Raw genomic sequence first — 6,264 nt, forward strand, 5'->3', positions numbered from 1 at the left:
CAATAATTGACTCAATCTTATTTACCATTTTAACTTCCAAGTAACCCCTCCTTGCACATACACTATGACTTATTATTGTAGTTATCAAACAACACTTGATTGAAACGATTGCCTTCACTGAAGACTCAGGATAATGTGTGGTTTTCATTTAGACGTTCACAGGCCTCTTTGAGTCATTACTGAGCATGCACTTTCATAGCAAATAATGATAATAACCACTATACTAACTCAATCAGCCGGACACTCACCTGGTGATTTCTCAGCCAGGGGCGTTTTACCCCCCAGGGGACTGTTAGCAATATCTAGAGACATCTTTGTTTGTCATGACTTGGGGTGGGAGGCTGTTACAATTTGCATCTAGTGGGTAGAGGCCAAGGATACTGCTAAACATCTTGCAAAGCATGGGGCAAACCCCACCACAGAGGATTATCTGCACATAAATGTCAGCAGTGCTGCTGTTGAGAAATCTTAGTGGGAGGCTGTTACAATTTGCGTCTAGTGGGTAGAGGCCAGGGATACTGCTAAACATCTTGCAAAGCACGGGGCAAACCCCACCACAGAGGATTATCTGCCCATAAATGTCAGCAGTGCTGCTGTTGAGAAATCTTCCCTAAACAGAATAGCCCCAGGATGATGTCTGGGAAGGGACCAGCGGAAGGGAGAGAGCTGGATTGATTTATTCATTCGTTTATGCAATGTTGATTGAATGCCAGCTATCCGCTAGGCACCGTCCCAGGTGCTGGGAATACAGGGATGTGAGCCAAACACACAATAATCCCTGTCCCTGTCATAGAGTTTACGTTCAGTGTGAGGGAACTGTCGATATACAAACAAAAATATATATATGTGTACTGTGATGTCAGGGAATGATAAGGCTGTGGGTAAATATGAACAGGGTAAAGGACAGATATGCCAAGATTGCGGCCAGGGCTTCTATCAGTGGGGTGGTCAGGGAAAGGCTCTCCGAGGGTGTGACCTTTAACGAAAGATGTCGGTGAAGTGAGGGAACAAGAATTACTTGGGGGAAGAGAAGTCTAAGAACAAAAACAGTAAGTGCGAAGGCCCTGAGGTGGAGCCTGTTGGGTCAGAAGGCAGAGCTGGATGAGGAGAATGTCCTGCCTGCTTCAGGCTCCTGTACCTACTTCTCAGTCTCTGGCATAAGAAAGGTCATGAGAATAGTGACAACCTCTTACATAGCCTCTAGATTGTAATGTTTTAAGCACTTCGTATATTAACTCATTTAATCCTTTTATCAACCCTATGAGGCGAGAGCCATAATTCTTACTAGTTTATAGATGTGGAACCTGAGCCAGGATGAAAAGCCAGGTGGTGGCTCAGAGGCCGCTCTCTCAGACAGTTTCCTAGGACACAAAATATTTTTCTTGTCCAGCCCCAACCTGCACACACCTCCAGCCGCCCTTGAACTATGTCTTTGTTGTGTTCTTATCTGACCTCATGACCTTGTTTGGAATCCTGAGACCCTGAGAAATTACCAAGATGGAAGCCCTCACTTTCGCCTGGGGCATTCCAAAGCACTTCTTCTCTGAGGCGTGGCTCATCTCTTAAGTAAGGAGAAGGTTTTGGAGACAGGTTCTGAAATGCTGGTCAGTAACCTGACTCTTCAGGGGAAGCTTGTTGGAAATCCAGGCTTTGGGCCTGGGAATCTTTGTTTTCCCTAGGCACAGTCAAGGTTTGCACTCAGAGCATTAGAAAGTGCCCCAACTAAACATCAACAGTTGGCACTTAGCTGGTGATGACATCCCCTTCGGCGTGGACAGATAGGATGCAAGTTGTCCAAGGGAGCAAGGGCCCACACCGCAGGGCCAGGTTCGGAGGCCGGCGCAGGGATGTCTGGCAGGGAAAAGATGAGATCTCAGACCTAGAGGTGTCCAGGATGTGGACTTAGACACGTGAGCAGGACTTGGTTTCTGGAGCTGACTCACACTTTTAGGTCTAAGTCCTAGAATCGTAGCTTGAGTCGCATTATCAGGCCGGGTCACAGGTTATCCTGGGCTGCATTGCTAAGACCCAGGGTGTTGGACTAGAACTTCTAAAACCCCCATATCCAAGGCCTAGGTCTCAGGAGAGAGTTGCCCTCCCCGCCCCCCGCTCCCCCATGGGGAAAAAGGCTCAGAGGTGGAGAAGCCAGCAGGCCTGATGGATGCAGGAACCGACGAGGGTCGTGAACAAACCCAGCAGAACGTGCATTTCCCTTTTTCTCAGAACAGTGACCAGTTCTGACCTCAAGCCAGTTTCTTCATGTGCAGTCAATCCATTCATTTCACTCTTGAGCATACTTATCGGTTCCTTCCCAAAATATTGGAAATTTTTATTAATTTGCTAAGTAAATTAATAAAATCATGGTTTGGAGAACTCAATTTGTTTATGAACATTTTGATCACTTGTTTCCCTTTCTATGTACTGTGAAAAAAAATCTCGACATTGAAATACTTCATTAGGATGAGCAGATTTTCAGAATTCAGAGAATGCGTACATACATTGCAAAAGGAATTCAGGATATGAAAAATCATGTTAAGAGATCACACAATTCCATGGACACACACTAAGTCCAGCCCACAAGTTTCATATTTGGTATGAGCTTCCTGATTATGATGGTGCATGGCGGCTGCTGTCGAAAAGACTGGAATTTGAGCCATGACCTTGTGACCATAACCTGGGAGATGGCGATTTCACTCCTCTCTGACCCTCACAAACTCCTCGGGGTGAATGGTACCGTCATCCATTGTGTCAGTTAGAGGCTGCCACAGCAAAGTACCACAAACTGAGTGACTTTAAAGCACAGAAATGTGCTCTCTCACAGTTCAGGAAGCCAGAAGTCCAGAGTCGAGGTGTGGGCAGTGTTGGTTCTTTCTGGAAGGCTGGGAGGGAAACTCTGTTCCATGCCTCTCTCATAGCTCCTGGTGATTTCCAGCAATCCTTGGCATTCTGTGGCTTATAGCCACATTGTGCTAATCTCTGCCTCCATCATCACATGGCCATCTTCTCTCCGTGTGATTAGGACACTAATCATGCTGGATTAAGGTTCACCCTTATCAAATATGACTTCATCTTAGCTTGATGACATCTACAAAGATTCCATTTCCAAATCAAGTCACATCCACGGATACCAGGAATTTGGATGTCAACGTCTTCGGAGGAAACACAATTAAACCCATAAGACCCTTTTTCCAAGCTAGAAACGGGGAAATCATCCTCGAAGTCCCTTATCTTCCCTTTCTCATCCAGCCCGTCAGGTTCTTCTGATTATCCATCAGAGACATCTCTCATCCAGCCTCTCTCTGTCTGTTCATCCTCGGTCCAGGTCCACCTTCCTCATAGCTGCCGGTTCCTGCCTGTATTACTCTGCTGTTTTAGAATGTCTCATGGGTCCACTGCCTAGGAGACAAGTCTAGATGCTAGTTCGACACAGCAACTCCTATCTTATTTTCCACCTCTTCATTCCATGGCTCCCAGGCCTTAGCCACGTAGACTTTCTAGATATTCTTCAAATGTGTTACAGCATTCTATCGCTTCTTCCAAAGAGTCTTTCTCAGCCTCTGTTTTTAGTCTTTTACTATGAAATTTACCAGTGATCTTATGTTTGCGTGTGTCTCCCCAGCAGTACCCCTTGCTAATTATGGTGTGAGCCTGTCTTACTCATCTTTCTTTACCTCAGCATTAGTATATTTCTTCGCATCCAGAGATATTTGTTGAATGTGTGGGGCTTTGGTTCTAATTATGGTTCTGCCACCGCCCTTGGCCTTGGACAAATGGGTTACCCCATCTGGCACTCAGTTTCCTCATTTGTAAGTTTGGAGGATCTGGAAGTTCCCTTTTAACAGTAACATTCTGCGATTGCCCCAAACTCTGTGTGCTGTGCTGCACGTCCTACAAGAGCGTCTCTCTTTCTATGGTCAGGAACAATCAAACCAACTGAGGAAGAGTCTGGCCGGTAGCACTGAACCAGCGTTTTTCCCGAAACCCCTTTGCAAATAGTTTTTCACAAAAGGCTCAGTTAGGCAGTAAACCCCTTAGCAAGGTCCTGAGACGTGACAGGAGAAACAGCACAGCGACTTGCTATATGATGTCCTGGTTGCCGAGAGTGTTTCTGCATGAACAAGGGAGCCAGGGAGGAGTCTCGTGCCCACTAGGTAGCCCATCTCAGAACCATAAAGTCTGAGAATTACAAAAGACCTGCGAGGTCATCTGATGCCGTATATGTTCGTAATACCTACGCAGTGTAAAGAAATCAGTGAGGCTCATATCACTCGTGTTGGGAAAAATGAACCACAGTCTGTACATCTCCCTCTTCATCATAGGAGGAGCCGTTGTTGGAACGCAGGTTCAAGAGTTCTTGACTCTGTTTCATGCCCAAAATCCATATTGTTTAAGGGAGGTCCGCATTCTACTCTGCCAATGGTTCATTGCGCTGTGTGAGCGGATAGCTCTACATGGTTGCTTTGTGTGTTGCACGACAAGTTCAATGCGAGTGACAGTCTGTTCCTGGGAACCTGGTCCTCACGTGACGTGCCCCCAAAACAAAACAAAACAAAAATTTTAATAGAACGAGGCCAAGGTAACAACATCAACTTTTAATTTCTCAGAAAAAAAAAAAAATAGCTGCTTTGTCAGGACAATTACAAGCATTCGATTGCTGAAGCCCCAAGTTCGCCTGTCATAGGTGACAGAGCGAGAGCGCTGTTCTAAGTTAGGGAGTTGCGTTTTTGGTGCTGAAAGACAGGGGTTTGGTAAAATTTGCTTTGCAAATTTTACTGTTGAAGGGACCACTGCAGGCATCTGAGGATGTCACATTCCATCCAGAGAATAAGTCCTTAGCTGAAGTGTACTTTTCATCAATATGACCTTCGAGTTAATTAATCCTTTTCTGCAACTGAGACACATTGTCTGAGGTGATAGTTTTAATTTTAAGGGACTCCAAAGAGATTGATTATTGGGATAATATCTGCAAAAGCAAGATCTAACATTCAGAATAATGAGGAAGCGTTGAACCTGATGAGAAGGAAATGTGCAGCAGCCTTTCAAAAGTGTTTGCTGCCATCTTCCGGCCACGGTGGAAAAGTACAGGCAACTTTCAGGAGCCCATGTGGAGCTGCCGCCCTTGGGAGAGAGGGGAGCCTGTGGCACCTAAGTAAATAGGAATTGACCATTTATCAAGTGATGCTAACACAAATTCTGAGGGCTGAAAAAGCTCAATAAAAGGAACAGTCCATATCGATATAAAAGTATAAAGGCATACTTTCCTCAACTGACTCAAAAGACCAAAGAAAAGAATTCTTTAATTTCTGAATTTTCTGAGGTATCTTTAGAGTCTGAAATTTTGGCTTAATAAATGCATAAATTCTAGAGTTTAAGACAAGAGATTCTAAAGTTCCAGTGGACCATGGGGTAAACTACAGAGTAACTTCTCTGAGCCTCAGTTTTCTCATTTCTGGAACCAAAAATGACTAACTTCTCATCGAGCTCTCAGAATCTGCATGGGTCTTGTTATCCTTTCTGAGCACAGACCGCTGGTTCTTGCCGGCCGGGTCATTAGAGAGACCAGCGAGGTGACTCATCCAAATGTTGTGTCTCAGATTCAAACTGAAGTTCAAGGCACAGTGCCCTTGTCTTAGATCAACTTTGAAAATAGTTTCCTTGAGGCTTGGTGATTAAGCTGAAAGCAAAAGCGAAGTAGAGAGGTCTATTCAACACCCTAAGAGGAAGTGGACAGCTTGGCTTCTTTCCCGCACACGGAAGATGGCTTCTAGCATTCTTGGCTTTCCATTATACTTTCGGCACCACCAGCAATGTATGCCTATCCTAGAAGGATTAACAAACTCCTGAGAAATAGAATAAGAAGAAAGAAGTAGCACACATGCACGTACGTGTACACACACGGACAATGGTTATGTTGGTAATTTCTTTTCTATTAAAAATTATATTGACCCATGAAAATTCACCTGGTGTTCATCTTAGAACCTAGATTTGTTTGCCTGCCTCTCACCTTATGACCACGTGACTTCTGGCTGAGCAGAAATCTTGTTTATTTCCTTCAACAATTACTTCCACCTCATGACCATGCTGCAGGCCATGTGCTGAGCACTAGGGGGTCTTCGGCAGTGACTGACAGGCGTGGTTGCCACCCTCATGGAGCACACAGCCTGTCGGACTAGGGACATCAAACAGAAATTACAAAGGTAATGATGATTAAGAAAGAGGTGTTCAGGGTGAGCTGTGTGACCAGGCACCTGTGTCTCTCTTTCC

At 45.1% G+C, this 6,264-nt stretch overlaps 1 protein-coding gene across 1 annotated transcript in view; it reads left to right on the top strand.

The window, feature by feature from the left end:
• Nucleotides 1-6,264, top strand: part of APBB1IP (amyloid beta precursor protein binding family B member 1 interacting protein) — a 109,137-nt gene that overhangs the window by 86,819 nt on the left and 16,054 nt on the right. The window lies entirely within an intron of this gene.

Source organism: Pteropus alecto, unplaced genomic scaffold, assembly GCF_000325575.1.
Source record: "Pteropus alecto unplaced genomic scaffold, ASM32557v1 scaffold11, whole genome shotgun sequence".
Lineage (NCBI taxonomy): Eukaryota > Metazoa > Chordata > Mammalia > Chiroptera > Pteropodidae > Pteropus > Pteropus alecto.